Source organism: Heterodontus francisci, chromosome 7, assembly GCF_036365525.1.
Source record: "Heterodontus francisci isolate sHetFra1 chromosome 7, sHetFra1.hap1, whole genome shotgun sequence".
Classification (NCBI taxonomy): Eukaryota; Metazoa; Chordata; class Chondrichthyes; order Heterodontiformes; family Heterodontidae; genus Heterodontus; species Heterodontus francisci.
This window is the reverse complement of record NC_090377.1, coordinates 48,966,094-48,986,720: the sequence shown is the minus strand read 5'-3', so window position 1 is coordinate 48,986,720 and position 20,627 is coordinate 48,966,094. Positions and strand designations below refer to the sequence as shown.

The following is a 20,627-nucleotide window of genomic DNA, read 5'->3' as shown; positions in this document are numbered from 1 at the left end:
AGAGGTAACAAAGACATGGATCAGGATTTCAGCAGCAGATGAGTTGAGGGAAGTTACAGAACTGGAAGTAGGCAGTCTTGGTGACGGTGTGGATTTATGGTTGGAAGCTCATCTCGGGGTCAAACAGCACACGGCTGATAAGGAGAGAGAGAGATTGAGCAGGTGCCTTGGGAACAGAATTTGTGGTGGGGGCCAAAGACATGTCTTCAGTCTTCCCATTATTTAGATGGACGAAGCTTCTGCTCATCTGGTACGAGATGACAGACAATTTAGAAACACTGGATGAGTTGAGCGAAGTGGTGGAGAGGTAGAGGTGTTGAATGAATACTTCACATCTGTCTTCACCCAAGAGAATGAGGATGTAGATATGGAACTCAGAGAGAGAGAGACGGTGAGGTTCTTGAGCAAATTGTCATAGGGAGAGACAAGGTATTGGAGGTTTTGGCAGGCTTAAAAGTGGACAAATCTCCAGGTCCGGACGATTTGTGTCCCAGGATGCTGTGGGAGGCGAGGGTGGAGATTGCAGGGGCTCTGACCCTAATTTTTAATTCCTCTCTGGCCACAGGGGAGGTGCCAGAGGACTGGAGAACAGCTAATGTGGTCCCACTATTTAAGAAAGTTTGTAGAGATGAGCCAGGGAACTATAGACCAGTGAGTCTCACATCAGTGGCAGGGAAACTACTGGAGAAAATTCTGAAGGAGAGAATCTATCTCCACTTGGAGAGGCAAAATTTGATTAGGAATAGTCAGCATGGCTTTGTCAGAGGGAGGTCACGCCTAACAAATTTGATTGCATTTTTTGAGCATGTGACCAGGTGTGTAGATCAGGGTAGTGCAGCCGATGTAGTTTCCATGGATTTCAGCAAAGCCTTTGACAAGGTCCCACATGGGAGACTTATCAAGAAAGCAAATGCACATGGGATACAGGGTAACTTGATAAGGTGGATTCAAAATTGGCTTAGCTGTAGGAGTCAGAGAGTGATGACAGACGGTTGTTTTAGTGACTGGAAGCCCGTGTCCAGTGGCGTACCACAGGGATCTGTGCTGGGTCCCCTGTTTGTTATTTATATAAACAGCATAGATGACTATGTGGGGGGTAGGATCAGTAAGTTTGCGGATGACACAAAGATTGGCCGAGTGGTTAACAGTGAGGTTGAGTGTCTTGGGTTACAGGAAGATATAGACGGGATGGTCAAATGGGCAGAAAAGTGGCAGATGGAATTTAACCCTGAAAAGTGTGAGGTGATACACTTTGGAAGGAGTAATGTGACACAGAAGTATTCAATGAATGGCCTGACACTGGGAAGTTCTGAGGAACAAAGGGACCTTGGCGTGTTTGTCCACAGATCACTGAAGGCAGAAAGGCAGGTTAATAGGGTGGTGAAAAAGGCATATGGGACACTTGCCTTTATCAATCAAGGCATAGATTACAAAAGCAGGGAGGTCATGTTGGAGTTGTACAGAACTTTGGTAAGCCCACAGCTGGAGTACTCTGTGCAATTCTGGTCGCCACATTATAAGAAGGATGTGATTGCACTGGAGGGGGTGCAGAGGCGATTAACCAGGATGTTGCCTGGGATGGAACATTTAAGCTATGAAGAGAGGTTGGATAGGCTTGGGTTGTTTTCACTGGAGCAGAGAAGACTGAGGGGTGACCTGATCGAGGAGTACAAGATTATGAGGGGCATGGACAGGGTGGATAGGGAGCAGATGTTCCCTTTAGTTGAAGGGTCAGTTACGAGGGGACACAAGTTTAAGGTGAGGGCAGGAGGTTTAAGGGGGATTTGAGGAAGAACTTTTTTACCCAGAGGGTGGTGACGGTCTGGAATGCACTGTCTGGGAGGGTGGTAGAGGCAGATTGCCTCACATCCTTTAAAAAGTACCTGGATGAGCACTTGGCACGTCATAACATTCAAGGCTATGGACCAAGTGCTGGCAAATGGGAGAAGGTAGACAGGTCAGGTGTCTTCAATGCATCGGTGCAGACTCAACGGGCCGAAGGGCCTCTTCTGCACTGTATTATTCTGTGATACTGTGATTCTAAGAGCTAGTTGTTGGAACATGATGTTGCAGGAAGTATCAATTGTTCTGGAACCTTACAAAGCCTAAAGGTTTGTGTTTTGATGCAGCAGCATGGATCCTTTCAAAACTGATAAGCTGTTTTACGTGCAGCAGACTACACGAGCTCGGCCACAGAATTTGACTTACAGGTGTCAACTCTTCCCCCGTAGTCAAGGCTGCAACTCACCCCCCACTTCACGTTCCAACAGGTTTCCCACCCAAGAAGCTAAACAGCTAACATAACATTCATCTCCAAATCCCTCGTCATTCTCTCCCCCTCCTCATCTGCTTCTTCATAAATTTACAACCTCATCCGTCAAAACCCCTTCTAAAAAAAATCCTCCTCACTGAAGCCTCTTGTCTATGTCTATGTCAACTCATCTTGAGTGACTTCAACCTCCACCTGATGTAATCTTCCCCCACCACAGCCTGTTTACTGTCCTTCTAACTCATATCAACTGACAGCCACTCCTTTTGACCTCATCACACAATGGCTGGAGTTTAACGTTGGGCAGGAGGCCGTGTCCACTGACTGGAAAGTCGGTGGTGAGCCCGCCTCCGCTGGGCGTGGAGAGCCACGGCAGGATGTTTTGCTCCCCAGGCCCTTAATTGGCCTTGGGCGGGACTTCCACCACCTTGAGACAGGAGGTCTCGCCTAATGGAGCTGCCGGTCAGTGGGCTGGCAGCTCTTAGTCCAAGCAGCGCCACCAGGAGCGGTGGCCACTGCTGGGACTACACCCAGCTTCAGCAGGAAGAGGAAGGATGGCCCCAGAAAGATGGTACGTTTTTGGGGCCTCACTGGGGACAATTGGCTGGCGAAGGGGGGGGGGGGGGGGAAAAAAAAAAGAGTTCTGCGTTGGGGCTTCTGGGTTGGCCCTCCATGCCAGAACAAGAGGGCCCCCCTGTAAGCCTGCAAGAAGGTCACCAGGTTTTACCAGCGGTAAAATACCAGCAGCGGCAGGAGAAAGACCTCAAGTGCCATTAATTGGCCACTTGAAGGCATTAATTGGCCTGCTGGGGGGCGGGGGGGGGGGGGGGGGGGTTGGGACGTTTCTCAGCAACTCCCCCCCCCCCCCCCCCCCCCCCGCGTAAAATAACAGCGGAGGCAGGAAGGTATCGGGAACGCCCTCAACTGCCTCCCACTGAATTTTTCACCCCTCACACCTGCCCCCCACAAACCAGCCGTTTATGAGGGAGGGGGGCTTAAAATTCCTGCCAATACCTCAACTTCTTAGGTCTCCATCACTGACAGAACTGTCCAATCACTTTCATCTGATTTCTCCTGCCTGCTCCTAACCACCCCATCATCACATTTGATCTCTGGAAATGACTCTTCTTCAAACTTTCTCACACAAGCCCTTTCGTGTTCCAAATTCCCCCAACTCTGGCCTCTAATAGCCTCGTTTCCTCCTTTACAAAACCAAAATACTGTTGATGCTGGAAATCTGAAACAAAAACTGAAAATGCTGGAAATACTCTGCAGGTCAGGCAGCATCTGTGGAGAGAGAAGCAGAATTAATGTTTCAGGTTGATGACTCTGCTCCTCTCTCCACAGATGCTGCCTGACCTGCAGAGTATTTCCAGCATTTTGTTTTTGTTGCCTCCTCCTTTAATGCCCGTTTCCCAATCAAATCACAAACAGTTAAGAATGCCCATTGCACCCCCATTACAGCCATCAATCTATGGTCACATACCAACTGGTCATAAGTTCGGACATACCCAGAGAAGTAACTGGTCTGCTTAGCAATCACAAAAAACTTGACTCAATCTCTTCAAAGTCCACTGTCACTCTCACCATCTTCACCTCAATAAATGGGAGGAGTTCATGGGCATTTTCACATCCAAAATGGACAGCATCCTTCCACCACAGGCATATCCTCCCTTTTACCTCCACCCCCAAAAGTCATTAAAATTAGCAAGTTAGATTTTCCTGGGCTCAGGACAAGATAGAATCACCTAGGTGTGGCGATTATTGTAAAATTAGACAGGTAGGAACTTCCACCCAATTTCCTGCCATTTAAATAAACAGGAAAATCAAGCAGGTTTCATATTACAGGTGTCTCTTTCTCTTCCATGATGCTCACCACCTGCTTTCTGATCCTCTCCTGTCCTAGCTTCTGACTACACAAGCTCACATTCTCAGTCCGTTGATCTTCTACATCAACAACTTTAATTCTATCCTCAGCCAAAAAAGGCAATCTACGCCTGCAGGCAAAGGACATGGGTGAGGTACTAAAAAGCAATTTGCATATGTCTTTACAAAGGAAGATGCTGTCAAAGAGTGACAGAGGAGGTAGTTGCAGATACTGGATGGGCCAGAAATTGATAAACAGGAAGGATTAGAAAGGCTGGCTATACTTATAGTTGATAAATCACCAGGTTTGGATGGGATGCATCTGAAGATACTGAGGAAGTACATAGAAAGTCATTTATAGCACAGAAGGAGGCCATTCAGCCCATCGAGTCCATGCCAGCTCTCTGTACAACAATTGGGTATAAATTGCGGAGATGCTCGCCATAATCTTCCAATCCTCCTTTCGGGCGGCGCAGTGGTTAGCACCACAGCCTCACAGCTCCAGCGACCCGGGTTCGATTCTGAGTACTGCCTGTGTGGAGTTTGCAAGTTCTCCCTGTGACCGCGTGGGTTTCCGCCGGGTGCTCCGGTTTCCTCCCACAGCCAAAGACTTGCAGGTTGATAGGTAAATTGGCATTGTAAATTTCCCCTAGTGTAGGTAGGTGGTAGGACAATTGTGGGGATGTGGTAGGAATATGGGATTAATGTAGGATTAGTATAAATGGGTGGTTGATGGTCAGCACAGACTTGGTGGGCCGACGGGCTTGTTTCAGTGCTGTATCTCTAAATAAATAAATAAATACGGGGTGGTGTCAGAGGACTGAAGAATTTCAAATGTTGCAGCCTTGTTCAAAAAAGTGCAAGGATAAATCTAGCAACTACAGGCTAATCGGTTTAACCTCAACGGTGGAAAGATTTTAGAAATGATAATCCATGACAAAATTAGCAAAACACTTGGACAGTGTAGATTAGTTAAGGAAAGCCAGATGGATTTTTAAAGGCAAATAGTATTTAACTAACGTGGCTGGGTTTTTGATGAGGTAACAGAGTGGGTTGATGTGGTGTACATGGACTTCCAAAAAGCTTTTGATAAAGTGCCACATAACAGGCTGCCTAACAACAACTTATATTTATATAGTGCCTATTATGTAATAAATCGCCCCAAGGCGCTTCACAGCAGCATTATAAACAAAATATGACACCAAGCCACATAAGGAGATACCGGGTCAGATGAGCAAAAGCTTGGTCAAAGAGGCAGGTTTTATACAGTGCCTTAAAGGACCTAGCAAAATTGAAGCCCATGATAAAAATAAAGGACAGTGGTAGCATGGTTGTGAATTTGGCTTAGTGACAGGAAAGAGACAGTAGTGATGAATGATTGTTTCTCAGACTGCAGGAAGGTATGCAGTGGGATTCCTTAGGGTCTATACCACTTTTTTTCTTCATATATATTAATGACCTAGACTTGGGTGTACAGGTCACAATTTCAAAATTTGCAGATTACAGAACGTTTGGAAGTATTGTGAACTATGAGGAAGATAGCGATCGGCTTCAAGAGGTCATAGACATGCTGGTTGAATAAGCGGACATGGGGCAGATAAAATTTAATGCAGAGAAGTGTGAAGTAATGCATTTTGGTAGGAAGAACGAGCAGAGGAAATAAAAAAAATAAATGGTACAATTCTAAAGACGGTGCAGAACAGAGACACCTGGGGATCGTTATGATCCTGATAGTGACTGTTAATTTTTAAAAAGAGGAAGTTGAATTAATTCCCAGTTATTAGCAAAAGAATTACACCACATGATTTCACATTTTAAACAAAAAACACTTTACAAGAGTTAAAAACAAAGCAAAGCACTACTAACTTAACACCACAACTTGGAAACGCTTATGTTTTAAACTTAAAATCTTAACAGAACATGAAGGTGAATACTTTAAACTCTAATTCTCAACAGAGCACTCCTGTTTAACTGTTACTTCCACTCCCAGAGTTCCCCCATGCTTTACAGGATCTTGGCAGTTTCTTCACTTCTCCTGGACCCAATCCAAAGTGTACCACAGATTCTAGGGAATTCACTCTGACTTTCCCTAACCTCTCAGCTGTCTACAGAGGTTTGAGATTTCCTGTGAATTCTCTTGCTAACATCCGCTGGGAAATCCTCCAGTTTTCTTCCAACACCTCCCGAATCTGGACTTCCCAGCTTGAGCACAGACCTTACTCAAGACAGAAACACCCCTGTTTCCCGATGGTCTCTTTGCTCCTGAACCCAGCTGCTCCCAAAGCCAACTGATTTCTTTATGAGCAACAGCCCATCTGAAGCTAACAGCTTTCCAAACCCAACTGCTTTTTCTGTCAGCAAGCACGTAGATCAAAACACAAGGCGGCATCATCTATTGCCATAGCAATGTGGTACGCATGGGATGTCCCAGATAGCAATTTAAATGAATATCATGCAGGCCCCCACCTTCCAAGATTGAGGCACATTAATTTTGCCACATGGACATTCAATTTCAAATTGTGGCTGGGAAAAGAAGGCCTGTGACAAAGTGTTGCCAGGCCCCTGGCGAGAAAGACATTTTTGCATATTAACAGACAGTGTTTGAAAACAAAGGAGCTATCCCCTGTTCCAAAACAATCCACAAATAGATGTGGTCGGACCAGTTGGTCACATGACTAACCCACTTGGCAGTCTGGATTTTTTCTGAGTTGTGCAGTTTTAAACCGAGAGCCGGAAGAAAGCGGAATGCTCCTGGATTGGGAGGAACTCTCCTGGCTGGCTCACCGCAGCCTCTCCTGCTGGTCTGTCTGCTCCCATCTCTTTCTCACTGGAGTTCCAAAAACCCACTTACATCACATGAACCCCCCCCACCCCGAGAGAAAAGTCTCATACAGTGAACAAGGTTCAAAGAAGAATACTGGGCCCCAACGAAAAGCAAGATCTACCTACAAGCAACAACTCTATAGTGAGCTCAAAGACATGTAACAAAGACTCTTCAGATATTGTCTCAAACTTTTTCACTTTATTTCTTCTGCTCTTTTCTGTCCCTATCTGCATGTGTATATTGCATATACATGCTAGTGTGGGCGCGTTGTACATCTGTAGCGTTAACAGAATTACAGTTTAAGTATAATAACATTTCACCTTTCTTCTTTAAATCTAAGAAAGCCTGTTTGTCCTCATTTCTTTGCCTTATAATTGGAAAGCGGTGAACAAGGATTTACCGAGGGGGAGCTAAAAACATGGTGTTTAAGAATAAACCCTGTTACAGTAAGACCAGGTGAAGGCTGAAAGGGACTCCTAGACCACTTTCTCACCTGGTCGTAACACTAATTATTCCCAACTCCAATACCTCTTTGTTCTGAGAAATCATATGAATAATTTAAACCCCTGACTGAGGCAGCTGCAGACACACTGCGTCCATCAAGAAGTTCAGACAGGTTCTCATTGTTTAGGGTCTTCACACTTCAGATCATGACCTAACTAAATAAACATGGGCCACCCTTTGATTTGTAATCACCCTAAGTTTGTTTGTCAGCTTCTCAAACCAGGTGTTTCCATTTGTCTTGTATTAGAAAATTCAATTCCCAAATTAAAAGTTACCTCAATGCACCGATGCATTGAAGACACCTGACCTGTCTACCTAATCCCATTTGCTAGCACTTGGCCCATAGCCTTGAATGTTAAGACGTGCCAAGTCATCCAGGTACTTTTTAAAGGATGTGAGGCAACCCGCCTCTACCACCCTCCCAGGCAGGGCATTCCAGACCGTCATCACCCTCTGGGTAAAAAAGTTCTTCCTTAAACCTCCTGACCCTCACCTTAAACTGGTGTCCCCTCGTAACTGACCCTTCAACTAAGGGGAACAGCTGCTCCCTATCCACCTTGTCCATGCCCCTCATAATCTTGTACACCTCGATCAGGTCACCCCTCAGTCTTCTCCAGTGAAAACAACCCAAGCCTATCCAACCTCTCTTCATAGCTTAAATGTTCCATCCCAGGCACCATCCTGGTGAATCGCCTCTGCACCCCCTCCAGTCAATCACATCCTTCCTATAATGTGGCGACCAGAATTGCACAGAGTACTCCAGCTGCGGCCTTACCAAAGCTCTATACAACTCCTTGAAGCGGCCAACATCCCCAGCTTATACACACTACTGAGTCAGCGGCGCTTGAGATGGCTTGGCCATGTGAGCCGCATGGAAGATGGCAGGATCCCCAAAGACACATTGTACAGCGAGCTCGCCACTGGTATCAGACCCACCGGCCGTCCATGTCTCCGTTATAAAGACGTCTGCAAACGCGACATGAAATCGTGTGACATTGATCACAAGTCGTGGGAGTCAGTTGCCAGCATTCGCCAGAGCTGGCGGGCAGCCATAAAGACAGGGCTAAATTGTGGCGAGTCGAAGAGACTTAGTAGTTGGCAGGAAAAAAGACAGAGGCGCAAGGGGAGAGCCAACTGTGCAACAGCCCCAACAAACAAATTTCTCTGCAGCACCTGTGGAAGAGCCTGTTACTCCAGAATTGGCCTTTATAGCCACTCCAGGCGCTGCTTCACAAACCACTGACCACCTCCAGGCGCGTATCCATTGTCTCTCGAGATAAGGAGGCCCAAAAGAAAAGAAAGAATACAACTCCATGGACGGCACAGTGGCGCAGTGGTTAGTACCGCAGCCTCACAGCTCCAGCGACCCGGGTTCAATTCTGGGTGCTGCCTGTGTGGAGTTTGCAAGTTCTCCCTAAGTCTGCGTGGGTTTCCTCCGGGTGCTCCGGTTTCCTCCCACATGCCAAACACTTGCAGGTTGATAGGTAAATTGGCCATTATAAATTGCCCCTAGTATAGGTAGGTGGTAGGGAAATATAGGGACAGGTGGGGATGTGGTAGGAATATGGAATTAGTGTAGGGTTAGTATAAATGGGTGGTTGATGGTCGGCACAGACTCGGTGGGCCGAAGGGCCTGTTTCAGTGCTGTATCTCTAAATCAAATAAATCCAACATGACCTCTCTGCTTTTGTAATCTATGCCTCGATTGATAAAGGCAAGTGTCCCATATGCCTTTTTCACCACCCTATTAACCTTCCCTTCTGCCTTCAGAGATCTAGGGACAAACACGCCAAGGTCCCTTTGTTCCTCGGAACATCCCAGTGTCAGGCCATTCATTGAATACTTCCATGTCACATTCTTCTTTGGCCTCCTTGTCTCGAGACACAATGGGTAAGCGCCTGGAGGTGGTCAGTGGTTTGTGAAGCAGCGCCTGGAGTAGCTATAAAGGCCAATTCTAGAGTGATAGACTCTTCCACAGGTGCTGCAGATAAACATTACTCCTTCCAAAGTGCATCACCTCACACCTTTCAGGGTTAAATTCCATCTGCCACATTTCTGCCCATTTGACCATCCCGTCTATATCTTCCTGTAACCCAAGACACTCAACCTCACTGTTAACCACTCGGCCAATCTTTGTGTCATCCGCGGACTTACTGATCCTACCCCCCACATAGTTATCTATGTCGTTTATATAAATGACAAACAATAGGGGACCCAGCACAGATCCCTGTGGTACTCCACTGGACACGGGCTTCCAGTCACTAAAACAGACTGAAGAACGTGGGGTTGTTGTCCTTAAAAAAAAAAGAGATGGTTGAGTGGAGATTTGATAGAGGTGCTCAAACTCATGAGGGGTCTAGACAGAGTAGATGGAAAGAGACTGTTCCCATTGGTGGAAGGGTCAAAGAACCATAGGCCATTGATTTAAAGGTGAATGGCAAAAGAGCCAACGGCGACATAAGGAAAAACTTTATGCGAGTGGTTAAGATTCACTGCCTACGAATGGAATGGAGGCAGATTCAATTGTGGCTTTCAAAAGGGAATTGGAAAAGCAACTTGTCGGGCAAACCCCCCCCCCCCACCACCCACCCACCCGCCAAGACTGAGTCACATATGATTTCGCCACATGAATATTAAAACTTAAAAACTGCAAGCCCTTGGCTGGAAGGACATTTGCATAGCACCAGATGGTATTGAAGCACAGGAACCAGTCCATGCCCCAATAAACAGAAGAGACCTGGTCAAACCAGTCAGTCAGTCATGTGACCACCTGCTGGCCAACTAGGGGAATTTTAAACTGGAAAAACCGAATTTGAACTCAGAACATGTGCTCCTGGAATTGAAGCAAGAATTACCTCCTCTCCTGTCTGCCTGCTCATCTCTCAGGGACCTGAATCTTGTGAAGACACGTGAAACTCAAAGAGAGAAAAGTTTCCTATGTGAACAAGGGAGAAGAATACTGGGCCCCAACGAAATGCAAGACTACTTACAAAAAGGACTAAAGTGAGCTCGAAGCACAGTAAACAAGAAACTCTTCTGATATTGTCTCAAACCCCTCTACTATATTTTCCTCCTCTTTTCTGTCCCTATTTGCATGTGTATATTGCGTGTGCATGCTAGTGTGGGCGTGTCGTATATCTGTAGACGTGACCGTATTAGAGTTTAGGTATGTTTAACAAATTTCACTTTTCCTCTTTAAACCAAAACAGGCCTTATTTCTTTGTCTTATAATTAGAAAGCTGTGAACAAGAATTCACAAAGGGGGGAGCTCAAATCACTGAGTTTAAAATTAAAGTCTGTTACAGTAAGAGCAGGTGAAGATAGTAACAGACCCCTAGACACCTTTCTCGCCTGGTCATAACAAACTGAACAGAACAAAGTTGCCAGGCTATGGGGAAAGGGTAGGGAAGTGGGCCTAATGAGTTGTTCTTGCAGAGAGCTGGCACCGACACGATGGATCCAATGGCCCCCTTCTGTGCAGTGCCCATTCTACAGTCTATGATTCTAGCTACAACACTGGCACCTACCCAACAGTGTGCAAAATTGCCCAGGTACGTCCTGTCCACAAGAGGCCAATTACTGCCCCATCACTCAACCATCAAAACGATAGAAGGGGTTGCACAACAGTGCTATAAAATTGCACTTCCTCAGCAATAACCTGCTCACTGATGCTCAGTTTGGGTTCTCCCAGGGCCACTTGGCTCCACACCTCATTACAGCCTTGGTCCAAACATGGATTCCAGAAGTGAGCTGAGAATGACTGCTCTTGGCATCAAGGCAGCATTTAACCGAGTATGGCATCAAGGAGGTCAATCAGAATCAGGGGAAAACTCTCAACTGGTTGGAGTCATACCAAACACAAAAGGAAGATGGTAGTGGTTGTTGGAGGCCAATCATCTCAGCCCCAGGACATGCAAGAGTTCCTCAGGGTAGTGTCCTAGGCCCAACCATCATCAGTGCTTCATTAATTACGTTCCCTCCATCATAAGGTCAAAAGTGGGGATGTTCGCTGATGATTGCACAGTGATCAGTACCATTTGCAACTTCTCAGATACTGAAGCAGTCTGTGCCCACATGCAGCAAGATTTGGACAACATTTGGGCTTGGGCTAATAATTGACCAGTAACATTCATGCCACACCAGTGCCTGGCAATGACCATCACCAACAAGAGACAATCTAACCATTTTCCCTTGACATTCAACAGCATTACCATTGCTGAATCTTCCATCATCAACATTCTGGGGGTTACCATTGACCAGTTCTTCTATCAACATTCTGGGGGTTACCACTGACCAGAAACTGAACTGCAGTAGCCATATAAATACAGTGGCTACAAGCGCAGGTCAAAGGCTGGGAATTCTGCTGCGAGTAACCCACCTCCTGACTCCCCAAAGACTGTTCACCTGCAATAAAGGTACACGTCAGAAGAGTGGTGGAATACCCTCCACTTGCCTAGATGAGTGCAGCTCCAGCAATACTCAAGAAGCTCGACATCATCCAAGACAAAGCAGCCTGCTTGATCAGAACCCTATACAACACCTTAAACATTCACTCCCTCCTCCACCACCAGCATGTAGTGGTAGCAGTGTGTACCATTTACACGATGCACTGCAGTAACTTGCGAAGCCTTCTTCGACAGCAGCTTCTCAACATGCGATCTGTACTTCCTAGAAAGACAAGCACAGCAGAAGCATGGGGACACCACCAGCTGCAAGTTTCCCTCCAAGCCACACACCATCCTGATTTGGAACTATATCGCCATTCCTTCACTGTCACTGTGTCAAAATCCTGGAACTCCCTCCCTAATAGCACCGTGGGTTTATGTATACCACATGGACTGCAGCAGTACAAGAAGGCACCACCTTCTCAAGGGCAATTAGGAATGGGCAATAAATTCCAGCCTTACCAGTGATGCTTATATCCTGTGAATGAAGGAAAAACAAGTGATCCTCCAATTCAACCCATTACTCTACAGTAATCATCCGCTCCTCACAAAGACCTCTCTGTCCTTCTATCCCTCCAAGTACTGCCACATCTTCAGCCTTCACATTCTCTCATGTTGGAGCTATGTTCCACCTCTGCCACTACTTCCTGTTCAAAGCCCTCCAAAAATTATCCTTCACCTCTTGCGGCCCCCCTACACCCAACGTAGTAGCAATACCGCACCGATGCCACAAACTTCTTATCTGCCTACAACCATGGTTCGCTGTCCCTTCTTATCATTCTTGACCTTCCCACTGCCTTTGGAACTGTTGACATTACATCTTCCTCAAACATCTATCTTCCACCTCCATAGCATTACTTTCTCCTGGTTCTCCTCCTAGCTGTTGTGTCATAAGAAAAATCTTTTGAAATGGCGTATTGCCTATGTCCAGATGGTAACCTCTGGTATGGCCAGGATGCCATTCTTGGCTTCCACCTCTTCATTTATTTACTTCCCTTTGTCAATTTTATATGAAAACATGGGAGTGACCTTTTACATGCAAGCTCTACCTTCAACCCTTGGTGACACAGTCTCCAACTATCAGGTATTAAAGTCCAGAATAAGCTTAGTAAGCTGGAGGAACTCGATCAACAAAACCACAAACCATGCTCTTCAGCTCCTGCAAACACCCAAATGCCTCAACTGCCCAGCTGTTGCATCAGGCTTAGTCTATAGTTACAGAAAGTCAGCATATAACTTGATGCTGAGCTCAGCTACCTCTGAACATTCTATGTGTTACCAAGACTGCATTGCTTAACCACTGCAATATAATCCACCTTTACCCCTACCCCTTTGCAACAAGACCTCAATCCCAACTTCTATCACCTCATAATTTCTCCAATGCGTTCCTTGCTAGCCTCCCTGTTCCTACTAGTCAGTCATAACTGCACAGAAGGAGGCAATTCAGCCCATCGAGTTTATGCTGGCCCTCTGTAGATGAATCCAGTCAGTGTCACTTCTCTGCTCCATCCCCATAGCCCTGCAAGTTTTATCTCCCTCCAATGCCCATCCAATTTCCTTTTGAAATCAATCATCATCTCCATTTCCACCCACCTCATTGGCAGTGAGTTCCAGGCCATTACCACTCAGTGTAAAAAACCTCTTCCTCATATTTCCCCTGTAGCTCTTGCCCAAAACGTTCTGTGTCCCCTTGTCCTTCTACCTACGGCTAATTGGAACAGCATTTCTTTGTCTACCTCATCAAATCCTGACTTAGTCTTGTACACCTCCATACCTCCATCAAATCTCCCCTCAATCTCCTTTGCTCCAATTAGAACAATCCCAACTTCTCCAACTTAGCCTTGTGGCTAAAATCCCTCATCCCTGGAACCATTCAGGTAAATTTCCTCTCCATCTTCTTATGTACCTTCACATCCTTCCTGAATTTTGGTGACCAAAACTGGATGCAATACTGTAGTTGTGGCTTAACCAGAACTTTATACAGGTTCAGCATAACTTCCCTGCTTTTGTACTCTATACGTCTATTTATGAAGCCCAAGATCACATATACCTCGCTAACTACACACTCAATATATCATTCCGCCTTCAAAGATCTATGCACATGAACCCCCAGGTTCCTCTATCCCCACACACTCTTTCGAACTGTGCCATTAAGTCTATATTGCCTCTCGCTATCCCTTCTGTCAAAATGCATCACCTTCCATTTGATAAACTACAAGTTCTCCCCATTCCACCCATTGGTGTCTACTCCTTCGGACACCTAGCCCCACTATCTGGAACACGAACACTCAGCATCTCCGCCTTGTCATCTTCCTCCCTCCCTGGAATAAACAATCTTCATTGACCATGTTTTCACCCTTTGGTTTTGTTCCTAACAGTACCTGCCTAACAACGTGTTAAATGTGTTGAAAGGAATTCCGCATATGTTTATCATACAAAAACAGACATGATACAAATAAAAAATAAATTTATACAAGTTACCTTGAAAACATTCATGTTTTGGATATAGTTCCATTATTTTGCTTGAAATCTGATGATTACAAGAATGTATACACTACTAGTGACACACAAGTACATTACAGCACATTTATCTAGTGGGACAAGTTGTGCAATAGAAGACCAAGAGTATCTTTAGGTTTAAAATGCAACCTTTACCTACCGCTATGTCATTACGTGTGAGATATTCCAAAGTTAGCAAAATGGAAGGAGGATGATTTAAATCATTTTTTTGAACCTTGGATTCGTACTTGTAATCAAAATTTCCCTTTGTAATCATTTGTTTTTACAAAGCAAATACTCAGGACCCTCAGCCAAGGACACTCAGTTAAACAACATTGAATGAGTGGGAGACACAAACTGGAAGTGTTAGCTGACCTCCAATTGATCTGTTATTTTGTTCCAAACATTCAGCTGTAAACCTTTAATCTGCAACTGTGAATTTCCACTGTCTAGCTAAAATGCTATTTTAAAATAATGTGCTCTTAGGATGTGCAACACAAACAAGTCCACATTAACTGCCCATCCCAGTTGCCCAGTGAAGGTTTTCGACTTGGACATTTGCAGTTCTGGTGACAATGGTGCTAGACAGGAATTCCAGGATATTGGCCCAGTGATGCTGTAGGAATGGCAATATGCATCCAAGTCTGGATGGTGTGTGACTTGGAGGGAAATATGGAGATGATGCCATTCCTTAAAACATTGCTGCTCGTCTTCCTTGGTAGTAAAATTCACAGGGGAGGGAGGTGCTCTCAGAAGTAAACTTGTTGAGTTGTTGCAGTACATCCTGTAGATAGCTAATACTGTAGCCACATGTATCGGTGGTAGAGGAGGTGGCAACTGAGTCCAGTGGTATAGACAAGTGAACTGCTCCATCTTGGACGGTTTCAAGCTTCTCAAGTGTTGTTGCAGCTACACCAATTTAGGTGAGAGTAGGGGCTATTCTTGTTGATGTTGGAGTCTATAAAGAATTAGGTGGTGAGCCACTCAACACAGAGGACCCAGTCGCTGCTCCACTTTTGTAGCCATGCTATTGATATGGCTGGTCCAGTTCAGTTCTGGTCAGTGGTGATCTTCAACATATAGATGATGGTAATGTTGGAGGTCAAGGAGAAATAACTGGGCTCTCTCTTGTTGGAGAAGTCATTGCCTGGCACTTGCGTGCAAATGCTACCTGTCACTTCCTAACCCAAATCTGGATATTATCCAAGTCCTGCTGTGGCTGCTTCATTATTGGAAGAGTTGCAAGTGGATCTGAATACTGTGGAAGCATCAGCAAACAGCTCCATTCATGAACTTATGAAGCAGCAACTGCAGATAGTTAGGCCGAGGACACTTCCTCGAGGAACTCTTTCAGTGATATCTTGGGACTGTGACGGGTGGTCTCTGACCACCACAACCATTTTTCCTGTGTGTCAGACGGGACTCCAACCACTAGAGGATTTTTCCTTTGACTCCTATTGACATCAGTTTTAAAAGGGCTCCTTAGGTCAAATGTTGCCTTGATGATAACAGCAAATACTCTCACCATCTAAGTCCTGATCAAGGCTGTGATGAAGTTTCGAGCAGTGAGCGAGTATGGGACAGTAGGTGCTCCTTGATGACATTATTCAACTTCATCCGTCACTTTGATGATTGAGAGAAGCAAAATAGGGTAAATCTAACCTGGCCAATTACCACCCTATAACTCTCTGGATAGAATCAACCTGGGCAATATTCTGCATCAGGTCAATGCTATTGTCATAGCTATGCTTGAAATGCATTGCTAGGGGAACAGCTAGCTTTGGTGCACAGGTTTTGAAGCACTACAACCAGACCTATTGCAGTGTCCAGTGCACTCAGCTGCTGCTTAAATGTTATATGGAATACACTACATTGGTTAGACACTGGTTATCTGTGATGGGGAGGACCTTGGGAGGAGGCCAAATGGAAACTTTTGGTTGAAGACACTTGCAAACATTTTAGTTGTTTCTTGCTGTCATGAGCTGAACTCCACCCATGATTGAGAATGGGGATGTTCATGGAGCCTCCTCCTTCCATAACAATGATGAGAAAATAAAGATTCCTTTTTATATTATTAGGTTTGTTTCGCACCTGTCAAATTGTAGATTCTATCACTTAAAAATTATTTCCTTTCTTAAAAGAACCAATTTTTAAAAAATTACATAATTATGCAAAAGAGGAAGCAAGCTCACACCCACAACTTTTCAAATTGGGAGTTCCTGATCTGTGATAAGTTATTAGAGACCAGTCTTTCTATCTTCCAGGAAACAGCTCAAAAGATCTTTCACATGGACATGCATTTGATGCACATTTTTGCTTCTATACAGGCAGCAAAACAATACTTTGTTCCTGTGTAATACTAAATTAAACTAAGATAGGACCACAATAGTCCATTTGGCAAGTCTCAAAACTAATAGCCCAAGTTGTCCATTCCACCAAATATCGAACAAATTCTCCTGTGAATTTTTCCCCACGAGCTGCCTCCACTCCCTGGTCAGTGTGTTCCATATGTTCAGTACAATCTGCACAAAGTAACCAAATATAAATTGTATGTGCATCCTCCCTGATTTTAAAGATGTTATCAGGGTTCAAATTAACTATTCCCTGAAGAATCATGCAAATACACCAAGAGCTTTCTCTTCTCCAGAGTAAACAATCACACGGTCTTCAAAGCTCAGAGCCTGAAGCAAGGTATCAGTTCAATCATCCAATCACAAACTGCATCCAGAGAGGATACCTTTCCTGTAGCACTGATCAAAATTGGATGGATTCACCAATACCTCCTGGGATTTGTGTTCTAGCCCTCTATATATCCCACAATCTGGTCAGATATCCTTACAGCTGCACCTCACTTGATTTCAGTGAGCTACTCACCAATATTCCCTCGATCCCTCTCCTGGGTTACATCCTGTAGAGTCATTTAGTTTATGTTTACACTGCTCATCTCCTTTCCATAGTTTCATTACTTTGCAAAATACTATTTACCACTTTGCCAACCTATCAAAAACTCTTAGTATTTGGTTTGCCCATTTCCTATTATTTGAAATCCAACTCCCAATGTCATATACTTTATTGGCCATACCTGTTTGCCCTGGAAGGTAATAAAAGTTAACCATGTAGTATAGGCGCTAGAGGCACGGGTAGGTGTGCATGTTTCCCTCCCATGAAGGGCATTAGAATTTGTATGACAAAATGGCAGCTTTAATGACCATTTTCTGGAGCTAGCCCAGAAATTTATTTTCTAAAAAAAATTCATTCATGGGATGTATCACTGGCAAGGCCAGCATTTATTGCCCATCCCTAATTGAGAACATGGCGGTGAGCCGCCTTCTTGAACCACCACTTGTGGTGTCGGTACACCCACTGTGTTAGAGAGGGAGGTCAGGATTTTGACCTAGCGAGAGTGAAGCAAGGGCGAAATATTACCAAGTCAGGATGGTGTGCGACTTGCAGGGGAACCTGCAGGCGGTGGTGTTCCCATACACCTGTTGCCCTTGTTCTTCCAGGTGTTAGAGATTGTGGGATTTTTTTTATTTATTCATCGGATGTGGGTATCACTGGCCAGGCCAGCATTTATTGTCCATCCCTAATTGCCCTTGAGAAGGTGGTGGTGAGCTGTCTTCTTGAACCGCTGCAGTCTTGTAGTGTAGGTACACCCACAGTGCTGTAAGGAAGGAAGTTCCAGGATTTTGACTCAGCAACAGTGAAAGATCGATGATGTAGTTCGAAGTTAGGATGGTGTGTGGCTTGGAAGGGAACTTGCAGGTGTTGGTGTTTCCATGCATCTGCTGCCCTAGTTGGTAGAGGTCATGGGTTTGGAAGGTGCTGTCGAAGGAGCCTTGGTGAGTTGCTGCAGTGCATCTTGTAGATGGTATACACTGCTGCCACTGTGCATCGGTGGTAAAGGGAGTGAATCTTGAAGGTGGTGGATGGGTTGCCAATCAAGCGGGCTGCTTTGTCCTGAATGGTATCAAGTTTCAAGTGTTGTAGGAGCTACAGTCATCCAGATAAGTGGAGAGTATTCCATGATAGACCTGACTTGTGTCTTTGTAGATGGTGGACAGGAGGCAAGTTACACGCTGCAGACTTCCTAGTCTCTGACCAGCTCTTGTAGCCACAGTATTTATGTGGCTGGTCCAGTTCAGTTTCTGGTCAATAACAACACCTAGGGTGGTGGGGGATTTGGCTATTGTTCTGCCACTGAATGTCAAGGGAAGGTGATTAAATTCTCTCTTGTTGGAGGTGGTCATTGCTTGGCACTTGTGTGGCATGCATGTTAATTGCCATTTAATAGTCCAAGCCTGAATGTTGTTCAAGACTTCCTACATGTGGGCACAACCTGCTTCATTATCTGAGTTGCGAATGGAACTGAACACTATGGCAGGAATTTTATGGGCCCTGCAAAAGCGGCTTTGATGGCTGAAGACTGATCTCAACACACACTTGGAGAGGTTTAAGATGGTTAATTTTTGATGAAGTAACAGAGAAACTCGATGAAGGGAATGTGATGGATGTTGTCAATATGGATTTGAAGAAAGCTTTTGACAAAGTACCACATAAAAGGCTGGTTAACAAAATTGAGGCTTATGGAATAGGAGGGCCAGTGTCCGATTGGATAAAAAAAAATTAGTTACAAGTTTAGATTGGAAAAGCTGGGTTTGTTCTCCTTGGAGCAAAGAAGATTTCAGAGGAGATTCGATAGAGGTGTAAAAGATTATGACTGGCTTATTTTGTTAGACAAGGAAAAATTGCTCCCATTGACTAATGGTAAAAGGTCTAGGGGGACACAGATTGAAGGTTTCGGGCAAGAGATGCAGGGTGAATGTGAGGAAGAACTTTTTCTTACTCAGTGGGTGGTAATGACCTGGAACCCGCCGCCCACAAGGGAGGTGCAAGTGGACACAATCAGTGACTTCAAAAGGAAATTGGATGGGCACTTGAAGGAAATAAACTTGCTGGGCTTGTGGGGAAAATCAAGCGAGTGGGGCTGGATTGCTCCACGGGGAGCCAGCATGGACTCAATGGGCCGAATGGCTTCCTTCTGTGCCATAAACGACTATGACTCTCTGACTGATTTCGCTAGATGCCTCTGAAATACTCTCGTATGCTGTTCATGCAGGCTGGTGTCTTGTACCATAGTTAACAATTAGTAGAAATGCTAAAGTTATTAGAAAAGCAGCACTCTGCTTTGCAATGTACAGCCCATTGCTAATATAATTGAAAATCTTCAACAAATAGTCACAACAAATTAATTTTAATATTTACATGGGTCCTTGAAACAATTGAAATCTATTTAACAGTTCAGGTTTAAGCAGATTTTTAAAAAAAACATGAGTACAATAGACAAAGCAAAGCCAGTACTTCATGCTGCAATATGTCTACAGTCAATGACGTACATTCTTTTGGTCTGTAATCTTTCCTGTTTGGCCAGTGGATAAGCTACAGAAAACTTTTCACTAAAAAAAGAAATCACGTAATAACAAAGTACATCCTGAAATAAAATTTTCCATTAAAGAAAAGCATATAATCCAACAGTAAACATTTTATTAACTCTGATCCAATGTGTCGAAATGAGATTTCTACATAAATGAAACAGGACAATATTAGTTTATGATGGACTTGATGTCTCCCCAAAACTTGCCATTTTCACAATTAGCAGCCTCCACATTGGTACCCTAGCCGATCCCAAGCACAGATTGCAAGTTTCCCTAAAGAGCTTTTCCTTATCGCAAAATCACATTACAGAAGTGCAAATGAAAAATTCAAATTATGATGTCTCATGCAAAGTAGACTTTCACACAAGGGCTTGATATTTAGGTGAGAATGCACTTCGTCCCAACAAAACACTTCTTTAACTGCTGCCAGAGAAGCAAACTCATATCGTATGGAAGAAAAACTTGAAATGTTACTTTGTTTTATTCCAAGAAGTAGGTGTTTCATTTTATGAAAGTCACAGGTTGGAAATCATTACTGACAAATGTTTTGAATAGAATTACAAAAAAATTGCAAAAACAGAACCAAATGAATTAATTGCCTACATATTCTCTTGACTGTTGCCCCCCACCCAGCCTGTAGAATTGCAGCTGACATCCTTACAAATAATAATGATGAATGCTTTACAGTTAAACTTACATCTAGTAAAAACAAAAGTTTTAAACGTTTGTCTAGTGACTCAGTCTGTTCAGTCACGAACACTTGATCAGTCCAAAACTCTATGGGC

At 44.5% G+C, this 20,627-nt stretch overlaps 2 protein-coding genes across 6 annotated transcripts in view; one reads left to right on the top strand and one right to left on the bottom strand.

The window, feature by feature from the left end:
• LOC137371960 (metalloreductase STEAP3-like) overlaps positions 1–20,627 on the bottom strand; it is a 55,898-nt gene that overhangs the window by 15,543 nt on the left and 19,728 nt on the right. Inside the window, exon 1 of one of the 5 annotated variants that reach the window (XM_068035130.1) lies at positions 14,568–14,591. The exons of the other annotated variants lie outside the window; for them this stretch is intronic. The gene's annotated coding sequence lies outside the window, so the exon portion shown is untranslated. Of the gene's footprint in view, positions 1–14,567; positions 14,592–20,627 lie in introns of those variants that run through there. 5 annotated transcript variants of the gene reach the window in all.
• c7h2orf76 (chromosome 7 C2orf76 homolog) overlaps positions 1–20,627 on the top strand; it is an 89,771-nt gene that overhangs the window by 59,884 nt on the left and 9,260 nt on the right. The window lies entirely within an intron of this gene.